This window comes from Lissotriton vulgaris, chromosome 10 (assembly GCF_964263255.1).
Source record: "Lissotriton vulgaris chromosome 10, aLisVul1.2, whole genome shotgun sequence".
NCBI classification, from domain to species: Eukaryota; Metazoa; Chordata; class Amphibia; order Caudata; family Salamandridae; genus Lissotriton; species Lissotriton vulgaris.
Genome location: NC_141698.1, coordinates 209,659,903 through 209,681,477, shown reverse-complemented (window position 1 = coordinate 209,681,477; position 21,575 = coordinate 209,659,903).

The following is a 21,575-nucleotide window of genomic DNA, read 5'->3' as shown; positions in this document are numbered from 1 at the left end:
CTTCTTCAAATCTGCTGGAGTTTGGTAGGTCTTCAATTTGACCTCCAGGGCATGTATTTCTTCTTTCATTGCGTGTGAGAGGCGTGTTGCAGTTTTTATAATCAACACAAGCCAGTCTCTTGTGCAATGGCAAGAGATTAGCGACCAATCTCTCTTGAATTCTTTGTCCTGCTGAAAAATAAATGGCTCGTTTCGTACTATCAACCCTCTTGGAGCTGCATTAATTCTGAGGTACTCTGCCATCATAATACCATGAATGATTGTTTTCACTTGATTTCTCTTGAGCTCTATAAGCTCATCCCAACACTGGGCTGCCTCGTTGCTGTCTCTGTTGGGTGTCTCAGCAAGAGGAGTCATGGAGGATATGATTCTTTCTACCTCTTCATCGGTAAATGTTAGGCCAGTTTTTTCAGCCATGTTGTTTGTTGTGGTGTGCAGTTGGATGAGTGTAAAGACTCTTTGTAAAGAGAGAGAGGTAAAAATCCTGCAGCTTTCGCTGTAAGATAGTTATCAAAAAAGGGAGGGAGAAGGAGGCTACAACTAGGTTCTGCCTCCTGAATTATGAAGTACAACACTAAAACCCATATATAATGGATTGTGGGAACCTAGCCAGAGGAAAAATTGTCGGTTTTCCCAAATTTTGTGTGCGCTTTGTTGGAAAAGAAAATTATTTTCTTGAGTCCCCTCACTCACCAAAGGTTGCCCTTAGGTGACATGCTTCATCATTGGGGCCATCCCAAGCATCGACTGCTTGGGGCGTGCTGCGACTTGCGAAGGATACGTAGGAGCACTGGTTTTGTGAGACTATCTGTGGTGCAGTGTGTGGTGGAGTGGTGATTAGTTTCATTAAAAATACCTAGCTAGTAAGCTAACATATTTATTCCTGCCTCTAGTTGGTATAGTAAAAAGGGGTTAGATAAAGGAAATATAACAATTTATATGGGTTTTAGTGTTGTACTTCACAATTCAGGAGGCCGAACCTAGCTGTAGCCTCCTTCTCCCTCCCTTTTTTGATAATATACTTTGAAATATCCAAATAAAGATGAGATGGTGAACATACCTAAAACAGACCAACACAGAAAGATTAGATTTGCTATAAACAAATATGACACACATCACATTTCTTGTCCTTCAGAACATGGTCCTAAACAACATGTACATCTGAATAAAGCTACACTAAAAAAAAATCACATTTCCCAAGATGTTTCCAGACCTACATAGTACCAGTTACTAGATTTGAAATCAGCCTCAGAACACCACTACAAGATTTCCTAGATTGTTCAGTCACTACATCCTGCTCAGGAGAAGTAGGTCTGGATGAGATCCTGATGCAAATCTACTCCATCTTCTTCACCACTTCAATCATGTTAATTTGCATTTTATGATCCCCACCCGGTGGATCTTCATGGCCTCCATCCTGCAGCAGGCCATGGTGATCAGACACTCCTTGCCATATAAGTAGAGGAGGGCTCCTTCACTTCTGTCTTGAGGAAACAAAAAGCCTGCTCCATGGGCTGCTGTGTTCTTCTATGGGCCTCATCAAAGCAAACTTCCTCTGCTAATGTAGGATTCCTCAACGAGGCCAACAACCAGGCTGGTTGGGATACGCTGAGTTTCCTACATGGGAGATAGATAGATAGAAAGGCAACATAGAAATACACACAATCAGGTCATTTTACCTAATTTTTCCCCAACCAGAGCTAAAATACACCACACTTACCAACAGGCCAGGTCCTCTCGGAAGGGAGTTGTGACATCAGCTGGGGTATGGTGCTGTTCCACAGTACAAATGCAAAAATAACAGTTGATGGACAGAATGCAGAACAATGTCATACATTCACCCCAGTACAGAGATCCGGGCCTAAATCCATCATTTTTTTGCACTCCACACCACCCCAGTTCAGACATGGCCATATGCAAATCAGCCTTGACCCTGTGCCTCATGAGAACAGTCCAGCCCGAACTGCCAAGCCATGTCTTTCCTGGACCGGAATCAAGCATCCTAGGACCGGTTTCTGGCTATCAGCCGTCTTCAGCCAGGATAGCTTGATTCCAGTGGTGTGGAAAGCATGGGACTCATGTCTGAGCATACCCATCCCACTTGGGGTGACAAATGCAAAAATAACAGTTGATGGACAGAATGCAGAACAATGTCATACATTCACCCCAGTACAGAGATCCGGGCCTAAATCCATCATTTTTTTGCACTCCACACCACCCCAGTTCAGACATGGCCATATGCAAATCAGCCTTGACCCTGTGCCTCATGAGAACAGTCCAGCCCGAACTGCCAAGCCATGTCTTTCCTGGACCGGAATCAAGCATCCTAGGACCGGTTTCTGGCTATCAGCCGTCTTCAGCCAGGATAGCTTGATTCCAGTGGTGTGGAAAGCATGGGACTCACGTCTGAGCATACCCATCCCACTTGGGGTGACAAATGCAAAAATAACAGTTGATGGACAGAATGCAGAACAATGTCATACATTCACCCCAGTACAGAGATCTGGGCCTAAATCCATCGTTTTTTTGCACTCCACACCAACCCAGTTCAGACATGGCCATATGCAAATCAGCCTTGACCCTGTCCCCGGAAGCTTGTTTCCGGTCCAGGGAAGACATGGCTTGGCAGTTCGGGCTCGACTGTTCCCATGAGGCACAGGGTCAGACTGATTTGCATATAGCCATGTCTGAACTGAGGTGGCAGAGTGGGCTAAAGAACGGTGATGGATTAAACCCAGATCTTTTGACTGGGTGTGAGTGTTTGATTGATTCAGATGCTCCGTCCATCACCACCCCCTTTTGTACCGCTTTTGGCCGCCATAAGTGTGGCAGGGTATGCTCAGACGTGAGTCCCTTGCTCACTTTGCCACTGGATTCAAGCAAGCCCGGCTGAAGACGGCTGGAATGCCAGAAACCGGTCCCCGGAAGCTTGTTTCCAGTCCAGGGAAGACATGGCTTGGCAGTTCGGGCTAGACTGTTCCCATCAGGCACAGGGTCAGACTGATTTGCATATAGCCATGTCTGAACTGGGGTGGCAGAGTGGGCTAAAAAACGGTGATGGATTAAACCCTGATCTTTTGACTGGGTGTGAGTGTTTGATTGATTCAGATGCTCTGTCCATCACCACCCCCTTTTGTACTGCTTTTGGCCGCCATAAGTGTGGCAGGGTATGCTCAGACGTGAGTCCCTTGCTCACTTTGCCACTGGATTCAAGCAAGCCGGGCTGAAGATGGCTGGAATGCCGGAAACCGGTCCCCGGAAGCTTGTTTCCGGTCTAGGGAAGACATGGCTTGGCAGTTCGGGCTGGACTGTTCCCATGAGGCACAGGGTCAGACTGATTTGCATATAGCCTTGTCTGAACTGGGGTGGCAGAGTGGGCTAATGAACAGTGATGGATAAAACCCAGATCTTTTGACTGGTTGGGAGTGTTTGATTGATTCAGATGCTCTGTCCATCACCACCCCCTTTTGTACCATTCCACAGTACAAGGACATCATGTGCAGATCCTGGGAACCAGGTACAGATGTTGGAGATATACAAATCAGCCAAGCAGACAACTTGCACATTGATAGAATGGAAGTGCTTCCGGTTCTGGTACACGTGCTCCCTGTTGTGTGGTGGCACTAAGCCAATATAGTTCAATCAATCAAAGACATTTATAGAGCGCACTACTTACCCGTAGGGTCTCAAGGCGCTGGGGGAAGGGGGGGTGCCGCTACTGCTCGAACAGCCAGGTCTTCAGCTTCTTCCTGAAGGAAAAGTGGTCTTGGGTCAGGCGCAGGTCGGTCGGGAGGGAGTTCTAGGTCTTGGCGGCCAGGTAGGAGAAGGACCTTCCTCCTGTAGTCGCTCTTCGGATGCGGGGGACGGCGGCGAGGGCGTGGTTGGCTGATCGGAGGTGGCGTTTGGGAGCGTAGAAGTTGATTCGGTTGTTGAGGTAGCTCGGGCCTTGGTCGTGTAGGGCTTTGTGTGCGTGGGTGAGGAGGCGGAAGGTGATTCTTTTGTTGACGGGGAGCCAATGCAGGTCTCTCAGATGTCCGGAGATGTGGCTGGTTCGTGGGATGTCGAGGATGAGTCTGGCTGAGGCGTTCTGGATCCGCTGGAGTCTCTTCTGGAGCTTGGCGGTGGTACCGGCGTAGAGGGCGTTGCCGTAGTCCAGTCGACTGGTGACGAGGGCCTGGGTGACGGTCTTCCTGGTCTCGGTGGGGATCCACCAGAAGATCTTCCGTAGCATGCGTAGGATGTTGAAGCACGCCGAGGAGACGTTGTTGACTTGCCTGGTCATGGAGAGGGAGGAGTCCAGGATGAAGCCCAGGTTGCGTGCGTGGTCTGTCGGTTTGGGTGCGGTGCCCAGGGCGGGAGGCCACCAGGAGTCGTCCCAGGCGGAGGGTGAAGAGCCCAGGATGAGGACCTCCGTCTTGTCTGAGTTCAGTTTCAGGCGGCTGGTCGTCATCCACTCGGCTATCTCTTTCATCCCTTCGTGCAGGTTTGCTCTGGCGGGGTCGTTGGTCAGGGAGAGGATCAGCTGGGTGTCGTCGGCGTAGGAGATTATGCTGAGGTTGTGTTGGCATGCGATGGCCGCGAGGGGGCTCATGTAGACGTTGAAGAGGGTGGGGCTCAGCGAGGATCCTTGAGGGACGCCGCAGATGACTTCGGTGGCCTCTGACTTGTACGGTGGTAGGCGGACTCTCTGTGTTCTTCCGTTGAGGAAGGAGATGATCCATTCCAGAGCCTTCTCCTGGATTCCGACGTTGCTGAGGCGCTGTACTAGGGTGCGGTGGCAGACAGTGTCGAAAGCCGCGGAGAGGTCTAGGAGGATGAGGGCCGCTGTTTCTCCGTTGTCCATCAGGGCTCGGATGTCATCGGTGGCGGCGATGAGGGCGGTCTCGGTGCTGTGGTTGGCTCGGAAGCCAGACTGTGAGGGGTCGAGGGATCCATTTGTCTCCAGGAAGGCGGCCAGCTGCTTGTTGACGGTCTTCTCGATGACTTTGGCTGGAAATGGGAGGAGCGAGATGGGGCGGTAATTCTTGAGTTCGGTGGGGTCCGCTGTGGGTTTCTTGAGTAGAGCGCTGAGTTCGGCGTGCTTCCAGCTCTCAGGGAAGGTGGCGGTGTCGAAGGATGTGTTGATGATGTCTCGCAGGTGGGGTGCGATGACAGCGTCGGCCTTGTTGAAGACGTGGTGAGGGCAGGGGTCGGTCGGAGATCCGGAGTGGATGGAGTTCATCGTGCGGATGGTGTCTTCGGTGCTGATCGGAGTCCAGGCGTGGAGGTGGTGGTGGGGGGTGGTTGTCCGGTCGTGGTGTGCATTGGTTGGTTGTTGAAGCTGTTGTGTATGTCCGCGATCTTGTTGTGGAAGTATGAGGCGAGGGAGTTGCAGAGGTCTTGCGATGGGGTGATGTCGTTGTTTCCTGCGCTGGGGTTGGATAGCTCTTTCACGATGTTGAAGAGTTCCTTGCAGTTGTGTGCGTTGTTGTCCAGCCGGTCCTTGAATGCAGTTTTCTTGGCGGCGCGGATCAGCTGGTGGTGCTTCCGGGTGGCAAGCTTGAAGGTGGTCATGTTGTCCGTGTTGGTTCCCTTCTCCAGACTTTCTCGAGGTCTCGGCAGTTCTTCTTGGAGCTCTTGAGCTCGTCGGTGAACCATGGGGCTTTCTTGCTGCCGGGTCTGCTGGGCGGGGTCCTCAGCGGGGCGAGCTCGTCCGCGCAGTTGCTGATCCACTTCGTGAGGTTGTCGGCGGCCTGGCTGGGGTTCGCTGAGCTGGCAGGAGGGTGCTGGCTCAGGGAGGTGGCGAGCTGGTCGGCTGTGATCTTGTTCCAGCTTCTGCGGGCAGCCTGTTGCTGGTGGTGGTGGGTCGTCGTTCTTTTGAAGGTGAAGTGGACGCAGCTGTGGTCCGTCCATTGAAGCTCTGTGGCGTGGCCGAAGGCGATGTCTGTGCTGGATGAGAAGACTGCGTCGAGTGTGTGTCCGGCGAGGTGGGTGGGGGTGGACACCAGCTGCTTGAGTCCAAGATTGGCGAGGTTGTCGAGCAGGGTGCTGGTGTTGCGGTCAAACTATCCAATTACATGTGGTATGTTACCAAAATCATAGAAGTAAGCCTTCTCAGTGGCTAACACCTGATGTCTGGGGAACTGGATGTAGCTGCCCTCGTGTTTCAACATTGCAGCAAGCACCTTTGTGAGGACACGACTGAACATTGGTTGTCCACTTCGAACGGCAGCAGTGAATTGAAATGAACCTGTAACTAGAAAATGCAATACAGAAATGAATGTATCTAGTGTTAGGATTGAGTTTGGGCTATTGAGGTGAGGTAGAAGGTCAGGCTCCAACTGATGACTGAGATCCAGGAGAGTTTGATAATTCAATCCGACCTTCTGCATGATGTGGCGTTCTTGCATGGTGTGTAGGTCCGGGAATGGATGAGAAAGTGGAGACTGGGATCCCCTCCCTCTCCCATGGTACCTATTTGAGGATTAAATGTAACATGAATATTGGCAGCAGTTTTCAAACTAACAAATATGTGACAGTAAGGTCAAGGTCAGTTGTTTGTACCTTAATGCTTGAAGAAGCACTACACATGCAACATCCTGACTGTACAATCTGACTCGTATACCAGTCATACACAAGCTGGCATACACAGAGTTGACACATTATTGGGCACACTATCAATTCAAAGTAAAGAAACAGCACAATAGTGAGCCCTCCATGATATGAATAATCGGCGAAAGCGTTAAACATAGAGGAGAGCACATTGTACCTATATGCACAGTAAAGCAGTACATAAAGGAAGTGTTTTACAGGACATGACATTGGGCTTGATTATTGCTATTGTCATGGTCTCAGCACTCATGTGGTGGTGCACTTCGACAAGCCAAATACAGTGTCAACAAATGGGAACATGCCGTTTGCAACACTGTGAACACGACTGCGACCATGGCGGATTCCAGATCCTGCTAATAGACGAAATAGAGGGTTCCTCTGCTAGCAGTCAATGACCATGACTTTAGCATTTACTTGCACTGCGGTCTCCGCCATAAACTAACATTGTGTGTCTATGCACATGATCGCGTAAGCAACATACAGGTACCTCGCAGTTTGAAAATACACTCACTTGCCTACTAACACTGCTGCAATTAACACCTCCTCCTCTTCAGCTGCTGTGTGCCACATCTGGGAGCAACAATGCCAAGCCAAGAAGATGATAGGGCTCCTGGCTTCACACCAGAAGAACTGGAGATGCTGGTTGGAGAGGTCCCTACCCTCTAAGATCAGCTCTATGGCTCACCAGAGGAGCAGGTAAGTTTTGCATGATATATGAAGGACCTGCTGTCTTAAACCTTGACATGTTCAACTATGTGCCTATGAGTTCCAGAGTGAAAGCACCAGCACATTTCTTTGGATGTGTTCTCTCAATTTAGGTCAGATATGTTATGAATCATGGTGCTTGGTACACTGGCTGCAAACACATCCATAATGATGTTGGAGTCGACCTATATCTTACCCCTTGCCAAGCAGAAACAACTGCATGCAGAGTATGATGTTGAGTACTATGGGATTAACATGGAGATATTAATCAATCTGCCATGCAATGATCCTGTAGCTATGCATGTCTAGTGGAGGTAACATGTAAGGTACATCAGTAGTTGCATGCAGGTATGCGTATCATCTTTCAGAACTCTCAGTCAATATCAATCAGCACCAACCTTTTGTCTGGAAGTGACAGAACCTCACAAACATGTTAAGTGTGCAACACAATGTTGTTGGCCTGTATAGCATGACCTTTACTTTTATAGAAACCTTTTGACAACTTGCAAATAAGATGTCATTGTGGGTTCACTATGGTAAGCATGCAGGTGGGTAATCCTGCCAATGATTTCTATACACTCTGGTCCAAGATTTAGCTGAGATATATGACATAGCGCTGCAGCTTAAGTGTACTCTTCAAGGAGATCTGCAGACCTAGAGATAGTGCCAGAAATAGTGTACAAGGACAATTGGTGGCCATAACACATTTTAGTAAAGCCACATATGAGATTATACCTGACAGGAGCCACAGACCTGAGTGTACTTGTCCTGTATCTTCGTTGTCCATGTGTTACACTGCCTTAGGACAAGCCCCTCACTACCACAAGTGTGCTGTAAGAGACCCATGATTCATGCTCTAATTGGGCAGAGTATCTGTACTCTTGACACATGTACTGTGCAAATAGTTGGTATGTACAGCAGTCAGGTCCAACACTGCATCACCAGATGCGTCACATGAAGCTAGCAGACCCAATGTACAATTGAATGTTGATGTTTTCCATGTGACAGAGGCTAAAAGGGCTAAATGTCTTTGCTCTGCTGCCAGGACATCAACCACATGCTTAATGAGTTCTACATCTTTTTACATGGGAATGTACACTGGAACAATATTGGGCAGATTGTGAGCACACAGTGTGATACATTCCAGACCATCCATGCTGAGGCTAGTGTGTGCTAACATTCATGTTGGGAACAGCATATACAGAGTCACACATCTGGCCTGTTAAAGTGTCTGTACAGTCATGCATATTTTCCCCTGATGTCATGTGCTCCAAATGGGGTGTAGTGGTACATCTTATCAAAGTAAACAGGACCTGTGTAGTGGCCCTGCCCTAAGTGCTGTAGTCAGGTTGGGATAGGCCATAGACAACCCAACCGAGTTTGGTATAGTAGTCAGATGATTAGTTTAACATTGTCTCTTTTCAGTGTGCACTTGCATCAAGGGATACCACACTTTTGTTGTATTTTCAAGTTTTACTTGGACATGCTAGCTGTCACATATTCTGATCTACTACACAGATGACTTCTGTCTTGCATGTCCACTCAGTCTCCTCATCTTTTGCATCCATCCAGGTCAATGTCCATCTCAAGCAAAAACATTGGAAAGCCATTGCCTGGAAATGCGGATCCTGGGAGTCTATAACTGGCACAGAGTCCGCTACAGGAAGAGGTGGGAGGACCTGAGATGCTGGACCAGGAACATCATGGATGTCCAGCTGGGGAAGTCCTCAATTGGTTGTAGAGATGCACACCAGACTTCCCTAATGGCCCACATCCTGGCAATGGCTGGATGGGCTGTTGAGGGCCCAATAGCAGCTAGGAGGCAGTGGGTTTTGTGCTGCTGAATCTGAGAATGGGCTAAACATCTCTTCATTGTTACAGGCACCTGCAACCATATCAACTTGGAGCTTGACTACTGGTAAGCCATATAGAAGTCTATTTGCATGTGCAGGGCTGGTTGACATTGGGAACATATATATGTTGTACTGTCACGTGCAGATGTGTTTACTATAATCGATGGCTCAACATAGTATGACATCTGTATCCATCACAATTGAATGTGGAAGCCAACATGTCAAGGATTTGTGTCTGGGGATGTGCATACATGTCATGTCTCATCACACACAGGGGTATGTGGACATGGGTGCTGGGTCATACATGCCCATTTGCACAGTTTAGTCAAACACATCTGATGCTAATGTTGATGCTTTTACATTGATGGTATGACTATGAAGACTGACAGTACTGTCTCAATGTGATGTCACATGCTGGTGAGGTGTCAGGAGACATTTATGTGACATGCACATGTGGAATTGTGGAGGAACTGTAACTGCCTGCTGACATGCAGCAGGTGTTGTTATTCAGACTTATTGGAGTCACATATGAGTGTGCACTGTCAGCCACATATTGGAATATTTGTAAGTGAGAAACATTTTGGTGTTGTGATGTCCCTTCCCTTTTGTCTCCAATGGTAATATACGCTACATGTACAGGGCATTCCCCGTGTCTCATCACTCTTATCTGTTGTAACAGCTATACAATATACTGTGGGGAATGGTTTTGGTGAGTGGGAATGTCCCTAGGCCTAAGTAGTGTCAGGTCAAATGGATGTATGTGATGACATCTCAACGAAAGTTTAGCCACATTGTCTCCATCAGACTTTGTGTGAGACACATGATACTTAACTATTCCTAGCCTTTGATTCAAAATTGATATGTGTTTTGACAGACAGTATTTGAAGAATTTTGAACAGTGTGGACTGGGCACTTTCTTAGAGACATTCTCCTTGGTATCACACATATTGTTGTAAGAAACATGTATCCGACTCACATCAGTGCATAGGGAAGTGAGTTTCAGAAAAACTTTGTGTGAAATGGGTAGTACTGTTGTAAGCATGGCCATGCTAGGTGATGTCACATGTTCACTGTAGTGTGTGAAAAAGGCCAAGGTAGGCAGGGTGAAGTCATACCCTGCAACATACATGAAGACTGGGTCATTACAAGTTGACTCATGCAATAGCAGCAGACTGTGGACCAGGAATCATTGAGTGCAACTGTTTCAGCATCCTGTAGCACACATGCATGTGCTACTGCTAAGGTGTTAGTCAATCAAGTCATCCTAGTGTTGTGTAGTTCCTATAGTACCCATGCAGGACCTGTGCGTTTGGATAACATAAACTGTGGGATTCCGTTCCGTACACCCCCACTGAGAAATGTTAGCCTGTTTGCATTTAGCTAGCTAACAGTGCCACTAGTGTCTCCTCTTATCGGGGAGAGATTCATTTCTGGCAACCTTAGAACATGACAACCCTGATCCCTCAAGATCGTGGAAACAATGTACTACTTTACGCTCAGTCACTCGTGCTCCTTTTAGTTTATCTCAGAGATACACAGAATAAACAGTCTGGGCATTTCAGTAAGGGTTTATTGAAGAGCTGTTATTCTTGTGTAAAATATAAAAGTTGCAACAAGCATTAGACAGTAGCAGAGATCTATTATTAGCAGTGAAGTGAATATAAAAGGATAGTACAGTTCTATCAACTTGAAATAAGCATGAATAAATACATGAAAATAAAGTGCATGATAAAAGTGCGCGTATACTCCTACGATGCCTATCTAGACGTACCTAAGTGTATCTAGCATGTGAGTAGGTGTAAAGCCAAGAATCTCTCTAGGATTTAGTCAAACCCCATTACCTGAAGTGTGAGAATGTAGGAGCCTGTCCTGGTCTTGAGTTGGACACCCCATGAGGGATGTTCAGACCACTGTCAACTGGAGTATCTGCATTCAGGAGCCTCAGCGTCTCTGGTCAGTGTGTCAGCATGAAAGTCTCGGTTCCCTGTAACTAATACTAGCTAGAGGTGCTATATTTAAACAGAAAGTATCTAGGGCTCCTTTGTGCCTTGTTGCTTGTAATAGCCATTGTTGGATTTGAGGATGATGTATGGGATGAAAGTGTACTTAGATATGAGGAGGAAGGTGGAATCGCCCCAGCCTGGTTTCTAGGAACTCTTATGAATTTTCATTTATACTGTGTGAGTCTATTGATGGAGTTATAGGACTCTATTGTTTAGGAGAAACCCTCCTTCTGCACCCAGGACTAGAACTAGGTAAAAGCTTCAATCCTAAAAAGGCTAGTTACAGTGTAGTGTAGGGGAGGTAATGTAGGTGAAGGGGTATGATGTTACCCGGGCCTATGTTAGGGTACCTATATGAAACATAACACTAGTAGGTTGTGTGATAACAGTAAAATGGATATGCTATGTGCACTGAGCTGTTCCTCAAGTGTGTCGACACTGCTGGTTTTGACCAAGCTGATTTTTCTTTTCTGCATCTACCCAGCCAAGCAGTGGAGACATGGCCCAGGACGTTGGGGTAGCAGCTGACCAAAGTGGGTCCATTCAGGACACAGATATAGATGGATTAATTGGCTAAGAGGGCGAGAGGAGTGCCACAGAGAACTCTGACTACACAGCAGCATCCAGTCACCCCTTTGGTGGTGGTGGACCCCACCCATCCTGGGGCTATTACATCATTGTTTGACATCCACTGTTCCATCTCCTCCCTCCCTTCTGCTCCCCACCCTGTTGTGTTGACTCATTCCTCTAAAAGAGGAGCGATATCTTCTGCGCTGGGCACCTCAGCTCCCGCCCGTGGCCCTAGGTGACCTTGGTGAGGAGGCTATTGACCTCCTGAAAAAGATCACTGTTCAGTAGACTGCACTGTTGAAGGCTGTCCAGGGTGTCGGAAGCCAACAGGCTCAGATGGTTGCCTACCTCTGTGGCATTCACAGAGGTATGCCTGCCCTACAGGGATTGTTTCAGGCTCTGGCATCCTCTTTCACACCAGCCTTAAACCCTCCCTAGTTTTTTATCTTACATCCTTCCTCAACCCTATTCCTATCCACCGACCCTATTCCTATGCCTGCCCCGAGCACACACACACCTGTGCATGCACCCACCCATTCAGACACAAGCAGCAAACAACCATAAATACCACCCACCATCAGTTAAGAGAGCACACCACACACACCCATCTACACCACCCACCATCAGTCATGACAGCACACCTGTACCAACACAACCATGTGAACCAACCACCATCAGTCATTACAGCACACCTGCACCCACATCAGAGCCACCTATAGCAGACATTTCTACTCCCTCTGCCTCCCAACCCAACCCCACATATGATCAGCTCACACCCTTTACCACTGATCATTGCATCCTTTCCCTTGGATTTTGCCCTATTGACCAGCTCCCTGCCCCTTCAACACTGGCCCCCTTTTTCCATACCCATCCTCATCCCTACCACCTCACATGCCACCCCTCCTAAATCCACCACTCAAAGCAGGAGAAGAGCAAAGCCCTGTCCCATTCTCCCCAAAACCTCCCATTGCAAAGTCCACCCTCCCAAGCCCAAGCCCTACGTTTTAAGCACAAGTCCCCCTACCAATCCCAAGCTCTCTTCCCAAGCCCAAGTCTCCCCATCCCAAATGAGATCCTTGAGGGCCTGGCATGCCCACCAGGTGCACCTTCCTAGGAGGTTCCCTTGGCAGTGTTTTGTAGGCAAGATGGGTTGTAAACCTGTCGGGCACCTGCCCACACCTTCAGTTGTGGACTGGTCAATGGCCTATTAAGTTATACATTTATTTTCTGTGTTAAAAAATAAAATATAATAGTTATCGTCATAAATGTGTCCTGACACTGTTTCTGACCAGAATGTGAAGTTTTCATTGTGTGTGTGATGTGTCACTACATTTAGGTCTCCTGCATGAAGTTTGATGTGCCATTATCAGAGATAGTAGTGCTCTAGTAATATGCACTGGTGATGGTATACCACAGGAGACGGCAACAGTACCATGAATGGACATGTTGGATGACTTGGAATGAGGTGAGAGGTCATTAAGGGTCTTTTGACTACTCTTGGACATTGTCAGCCACATTTGGCCTAAATGCCTTTTAATGGTGTTTTTGTATAAGTGTTGGATGTGTTTAAGTGACTGATTTGGATCACCACAAAATAGATGTATATATGCAGGCCACATGTGTTATGAGATTTAATGGACATGTGTTCATATATGTGTTGGGCTTTCAAATTCAACTTGTTCCTATCACACACATTTGCATACTTCTGTGGTTGCAGAGTCTAGAAGCACTTCTGCAATTCAATAAATAGCATGACTTTTGGTCATGATATTGTTGCTCCACGGTTAACAATCAAGCCAATGCTACTGTGCACATGAAAATTTTGAGCCATGTGCATCGATGACTGTGGCCCATGCACTCATGCTGTCAGGTACCCATGTGGTGAAGTGATTCTTTTCTGTATGGGGACTTATTCAAAGGAGTGTATTACTTACTGACATCGCTTACTTCCATGATTTTAAGTTCTGAAAATGGTAGGGACCATGAGACCTAGCATATACCTGCGGCCCAAAAAGTTCCTTCAGTGTGATGTACACATATTTATTTATTTATTTAAGACTTGTATAGTGCAACGAATCATCCCGACAGGGATCTCTCGGCACATTTGGCAACATAGTGCTGGTGACTAAGACAGGGCTTACAGCAGTTGAAGGAGCTTCTTGAATTGTTCCAAACTAGGGCAGGCTCGTAACTCATCTGGCAGACAATTCTAATGGAGAGGGGCAAGATGTGAGAATGAGCGTTCTCCTGATTTGCTTTTCTTGATTTTACAAGAGAGAAGCAGATTCCGGTTGCTAGATCTTAGGGCACGGGACGGAGTGTAAGCTGTTATTTTCCTCCTTAGGTAGAGCGGACCGATCCCTTTTGTGCTCTAAACACCATCACCAATAGTTTAAACACAACTCTCTTTCTCACAGGTAGCCAGTGCAATTGTTGTAAAAGAGGGCGGGAGGAGGTATGTCTTGGTTTATTAAGACTAACAGTGCTGCTGTATTTTGCGCTACCTGTAGTCTTGCTGCGAGGTCATCCCTAATTCCTACTAAAATTTAGACAAGGTTCAGAGTGTCTGCAGTGAGATTTGTAAGGCAACAACCGATTTTAGTCAGGGGCAAACATAGTCCTGAATATGTGAGCATGACACATCGATCCACTTATTTTCTGACAGACATATTTGAATTCCAGTTAAATGGTGTCCCTAGCCTCCACATGTGTGCATTTCAGCGAGGTACAAATTGGACATAATTCAATTGTGTCATCTACAACCACCTGCACTATATCTGTATCTTTGCATCCCGTTGTTCATCGCCTTGGTAACACTAATGGCAGAAATGGTGGGGACATCAAAAGGATTGCTGTTAATTCCAGTCTGTGAGCTGGTAGCTCCTGGGGTTAACTCAATACACCCTGTAGACATGTTGTCACATGCTTGTATTTATTGTGGTGTAGGTGATTACACAAGATATAATTCTTCTTCTACCGCCAAGATGGCGCTTGCCTGATGGCGCATTTTAGATATACTCAGCTAGTGCCAGCAGATGTTGACCGCGTTGTAGATGATGTTGACTACGGCAGATACAACCATTGGTTTTCATTGGTGTATTTGAAGGTTGCAGTCCATTGGCAGTGTGTGTGTGCATGCCTAACACTGCCTATGTGCTTACATAGACATTGTGGTGGGCTGCCCTTTTCACTTGCCTACAGATACCGCTGCAATCCACACCTCCTCCACTTCAGCTACTGTTTGCCGTCTCTGTGAGCATCATGTCCCATGCAAAGGGGTTGAGGGCCCTAGTCCTCTATCCAGAGGACCTTGAGAAGCTGGTGAAAGAGGTCCTCCCCCTGTATGGCAAGCTCCATGGTCCAGTGTCACATATGCCAAGATGTATGTCCTGTGATGGTAGTAGTAGCTAGTTAAAATCAGTTACACCACGTATGTTATCCCTTTATGTAGTCGACATGGCCAAGGCATAAGAGAGTGGTATCTGTCAGTGTGACAGATGTGACCCCTGTCATTGTGACTGTTGTGTTTGGTGTCACTATGTACCCTGTTTTTTTTTTTTCTTTTCAACAGAACAAGGGAACCCTTAAGATATAGCAAAGGGACCTTGGGCATTATCATATTCCATAAAACAGTGGTCCCTATATGTGAATAGTATACACAAGAACATTAATCATACACTTAATAAGGGGTATGTCTTCTGTCCGTCTGGACAGGAATTTTATTTTTCATTAAGTACAATTTCAGAGTTTTTTAACCAATTAGATGTCAAGCGGGCACAGCCGTGACCCTCAACATACAAGACACAACAACGAAGTAAGTGGCCAAAAAGGGCAAAGCAAGAAGTATGTCTGCGTACTTGCACTCAGTATAACAGACTTAAAATATTTTAAAAACCACACCATTGCATTTTTCAATATTACATAAATGTTTTGCATATGGGGTTTATAGTCGACGACGTTTCGATGCCTTTTTATAATTGGGGCATCATCATCAGGACAGAGAATATCCACATTGTTGTCTTGAACAGGAATAGTAAGCACTAAGCCTTTTTTGTTACATTTACTTTACATACATATTTACATTGGAAAAAAAGGAGGAGAAAAAACAAAAGATATGGCATAAGTAACAGGCATGTATTAAAGAACCTCATGGTTATACTTAAAGTGATTTCCAGTGACGCATTCTGTGTCTTATCCGGAGCTGCGTGATAAGTGATTAACTTTTCTGTTTTCAGCGAGTGCATACTAGCAAGCAATCAGTGAAAGGAGTGAAACTTGCAACGTTTTTTGGGGGGGAGAGAAGGTCTATGTCAATGGGAGAAAACCATATCGGCGCAGTGGCTGTGAAGACACGAGAAAAAGAGCGGTGGCTTCATGCATGGTCTGCCCTGGTGAGAAGACACGAGAATAACAACGGCGGCTTCATGCTCAGTGAATCTTATTGAGATGTGCACGAGGATGGTCATATGTGCAGATTAACGATACAAAATGCTGGCGTGACGGCTCCACATGGGAGGTGAAGACACATGGGTGTGTGAATGATTCGAGATGACAATTAATGAAGGGCACATACGTGGTAACTGTAGGGCCAACAGTGAATTGTTCCATACACGTGGGACCGCTTGATTAAGCTATCTGTGGAATAAAATGTTTCGCCGATTAGAAAACTGAAGTTGCGCCGGCAGGGGCACCTGCTAGGGGTGATCGTAGTAGCGTTTACCTGGTGTGCCGGGTTAGAACCTGGGATGATGGGCCTTGGGTTCCTTAATGCCCGAAAATAATTATACAAGACACAGTCGTTCAAGATGTGCCACTGGGAGAACAATGGCTATCTGAAAAAGAGGGGAGATTGCCGGGTTATGAGAATCTTAGACAGCCCACTAACATAAGCGTGATCTAGGCACTAAGAGAGGGTAACTTACTTGGTAGGTGCAACAGCACTGCCGCGGGTGTGACGATCCAGTAGTGAGTGAACCTGGTTTCCCGGGGTTTATCTCAGCGTGGTAGACAGCGTAGACGGACTTAATTGCGTGTCTATAGTGGAGGGAGTGCACGCGGCGGCCATTTTGAAGTGGTGACTTAAAATACAGTGAGCATACAGGTTTTATATGACATTAAAAGAATACATTATCTGCATATTCGTAAAAACAGTGACATGTAAGGAATTACTGAAAAGTTACAGCAAGGAGGTCCAGTCCTCAAGTCAATTTAACCCATTCCGAATGCTGTTGGTTCTCAGGATCCAGTGAAGTTCTTCTTTGTTAAGCAATTGTGAAATGTCTGCTCCCCTGGGGGGCGGTTTGATAATGGTAACCACTGTCCAGAGAAGATCTTTCTCGCTGTTTCCTTTGGCTGAGAAATGTTCCACGACTGTGGCGCGTTTGCCGTTTTACATTTAATCCTACTCCGGTGCTGGCCAATTCAGAGTTTTACTTTTTGACTGGTTTGCCCTATATATATAAGCATACATGGACAAAAAATGGCATACACTAGATTCGCAGAATTACAATTAGAGAAATATTTGCGTTCAAATTTAATGTTACCATATTCAAACGTTTTACCTTCAATTGTGGTGTCCCAACATATACAACCTCCACATTTGGTATGGCCTGTGAGTGGTGGGAGACCCCAAGCATCATTTATAGTGGTTTCCAATGTTTACGGCGGGAGGGCTGCCCTAACTAGGTGGTCTTTAATATTCTTTGCTCGCTTGAAAGCAAACATAGGCTTGTCTAGTGTTAATTGGCCAGCGTTAAGGACTGGCCAGTGCTTCAGTACACTTTTTCTGATGGCATTGGATGCCGGTGAAAATGTGGTGACACAGATGAGTCTATCCTGGTCACTCTTTTGTTTGGGCTCTAGAAGGGTTTCTCTTGGGCAGTACCATGCTCTTTTAAGAGATCTGCGCACCAATTTACTTGGGTTACCTCTGCTTCTAAGTTTTTTGCTAAGGGTTTTCGCCTCAGTAAAGTAATCATCCCTAAAATAGCAGTTACGCCTGATGCGAAGGAATTGAGAGAAAGGTAAGGAATCACGTAGGGCCCGGGAGTGATGGCTTGTGTATTTTAACAGAGTATTACGCTCTGTGGGCTTATGGTGCAGTGTGGTGGTTAAACGGCCTTCAGTATGTTTTATTTTCAAGTCAAGGAAAGGAATAGAATCCTTACTGGTGGACAGAGTGTAGTAGAGACCACCACTGTTATTATTCAACCAGTGTTGGAAGGCTGTAAGGTTATCAAGAGAGTCATTCCATAGTAAAAAGATATCGTCAATGTATCTTTTCCACAAGGCGATACCATTGTGGAAGGGATTGGACATGTCAAGGATGCTGTTGATCTCCAAATGGTCCATGTACAGGATAGCTAGTTTGGGAGCAAAAATTGCTCCCATGGAGGTTCCCTTGACTTGGCCGTAAAACTGTCCCTCAAATAGAAAAAAGTTTTTGGTCAGGCAAATTTCAAGTAGCTTGAGGATGAATATAGAGGGCACGTTATGTGGACGTACTCTTGTTTCGAGGACCTTCTCAATCACACGGAGGGATTCATATTGCGGGATATTGGTGTACAGTGATTCCACATCCAGCGTACACATGGTGCTGGATGTGGGATCAAAGGGGTAGTTTTCGATTAAGTTTATCATAGCCATACTGTCCCTGATATAACAGATGGTCTCCGGGACGAACGGCTTGATAAAGAAATCTATATAATGCCCTAATGGTTCAAGGATAGACCCACACCCCGAAACTATGGGGCGGCCAGGTGGTGATTGTGGGTTTTTGTGGATCTTATCCCATCTGCATACAGTACTTCTCAGACAGATGATCTAGAGAAATTAAAGAAAAAAGAGGTTCGACTACTTCTAATGATTAGACTTCTGACTGACTACTTGAAATCTAACACTATCCCACTAGGCCTACAAGTACGCAATGTGCCAGGGGTCTTTACTAATAATCCTAAGTACCTGAATAGGTTTAGCTACATCAGTACGACTTGTTCTCGGCACTGGATTGCAACAGAAGAGCTCCAAAAACTAGGTACTGAAATAACAGATCTTGAAAAACAGATTAAAGACAACAACACTAGCTCAGAAACCAGTAAGCTTTTCGAAAAAATAAACAAAACTGTAGAAGAGTTTCATAAATTTGAACTTAACAAAAAGCAAATTAAGGTAAAAAAGGATATTAAGAACTATAATCAAGAAAGAACGTACCCTTATCTAAACAAGGACTACTACACCAACCGCCCCTATAACGGTCCACAACAACAGAGACCTTGGGGTAGGTTCAACAGGAGACAACAGTACGTAGGATTTACCGATAGCTCAGACGATTCGTCTGGCCAATCTGATCAGAGTGACAGTCCAGGGCCATCCAATCGGAATTTTTTAGAAGGTGGCCGAGGACAACCCAGGGGCAGAGGAAAAACATGGTCCAAACCTCCGACCCCCCCCCCCCCCCGGGGAACGATCTACACGCCGCCAACATTACCGTTGGTAGCTATACCCAACCACATTACCAGTGACACCACTACTAATGCCCTAGAAGATAGTCTCCTCCCAATCTTTAACCTTACTGATCACATGTTATCCAGTAATGAAGTATCACTCCTTAGCAGAGGATTGTCTTTCGTCCCCACAGTACGTCCCAATTTTCAGGAAGCCCAAACAGAACTCCTAAGATTTTTTAGGAAAGTTTGCCTACAGAGTTTTTTTACTCTCAATCCCTCCACTCCTAAACACTGCAATGCCCCGTTTAGACCTCCCTCTAAATTCTCTCCTACAGCTGGTATGATCCCACCCGAGATCCCCACATTTGAGAAACTGGTTCTCAAAGACTTATCAAGTCTTGAAAACAAAAGGTCTTTTATTCCGTATAACATTACTCTTGACGAGAAAAATGCTATTTCCTACCTCAAAAATAATCAGTCTTTGATTATAAAACCTGCAGACAAAGGGGGCGTTGTAGTAATCCAAGCTATTGAACTCTACAAAAATGAAGTGCTTCGCCAACTTAACAATAGCGAGCACTATTGTAAACTCCCACGTAATCCCACTAGTGAAATCCAAGATCTGATTACAAAGGTCACTACAGAGGCACTTGACTCAGGTTTCCTGTCCAAAAAAGAGTTCGATTTTCTCAATACCAAATCTCCACGGACCCCCGTGATCTATTGCCTGCCTAAGATCCACAAAAACCCACAATCACCACCTGGCCGCCCCATAGTTTCGGGGTGTGGGTCTATCCTTGAACCATTAGGGCATTATATAGATTTCTTTATCAAGCCGTTCGTCCCGGAGACCATCTGTTATATCAGGGACAGTATGGCTATGATAAACTTAATCGAAAACTACCCCTTTGATCCCACATCCAGCACCATGTGTACGCTGGATGTGGAATCACTGTACACCAATATCCCGCAATATGAATCCCTCCGTGTGATTGAGAAGGTCCTCGAAACAAGAGTGCGTCCACATAACTTGCCCTCTATATTCATCCTCCAGCTACTTGATATTTTCCTAACCAAAAACGTTTTTCTATTTGAGGGACAGTTTTACGGCCAAGTCAAGGGAACCTCCAAGGGAGCAGTTTTTGCTCCCAACCTAGCTATCCTGTACATGGACCATTTGGAGACCAACAGCATCCTTGACACGTCCAATCCTTTCCACGATGGTATCGCCTTGTGGAAAAGATACATTGACGATATCTTTTTACTATGGAATGACTCTCTTGATAACCTTACAGCCTTCCAACACTGGTTGAATAATAACAGTGGTGGCCTCTGCTACACTCTGTCCACCAGTAAGGATTCCATTCCTTTCCTTGACTTGGAAATAAAACATACTGAAGGCCGTTTAACCACCACACTGCACCGTAAGCCCACAGAGCGTAATACTCTGTTAAAATACACCAGCCATCACCCCCGGGCCCTACGTGATTCCTTACCTTTCTCTCAATTCCTTCGCATCAGGCGTAACTGCTATTTTAGGGATGATTACTTTACTGAGGCGAAAACCCTTAGCAAAAAACTTCGAAGCAGAGGTTACCCAAGTAAATTGGTGCGCAGATCTCTTAAAAGAGCATGGTACTGCCCAAGAGAAACCCTTCTGGAGCCCAAACAAAAGAGTGACCAGGATATACTCATCTGTGTCACCACATTTTCACCAGCATCCTATGCCATCAGAAAAAGTGTACTGAAGCACTGGCCAGTCCTCAATGCTGGCCAATTAACACTAGACAAGCCTATGTTTGCTTTCAAGAGAGCAAAGAATATTAAAGACCACCTAGTTAGGGCAGCCCTCCCGCCGCAAACATTGAAAACCACTATAAATGATGCTTGGGGTCTCCCACCACTCACAGGCCATACCAAATGTGGAGGTTGTATATGTTGTGACACCACAATTGAAGGTAAAACGTTTGAATATGGTAACATTAAATTTGAACGCAAATATTTCTCTAATTGCAATTCTGCGAATCTAGTGTATGCCATTTTTTGTCCATGTATGCTTATCTATATAGGGCAAACCAGTCAAAAAGTAAAACTCCGAATTGGCCAGCACCGGAGTAGGATTAAATGTAAAACGGCAAACGTGCCACTCGTGGAACATTTCTCAGCCAAAGGACACAGCGAGAAAGATCTTCTCTGGACAGTGGTTACCATTATCAAACCGCCCCCCAGGGGAGCAGACGTTTCATAATTGCTTAACAAAGAAGAACTTCACTGGATCCTGAGAACCAACAGCATTCGGAATGGGTTAAATCGACATGAGGACTGGACCTCCTTGCTGTAACTTTTCAGTAATTCCTTACATGTCACTGTTTTTATGAATATGCAGATAATGTATTCCTTTAATGTCA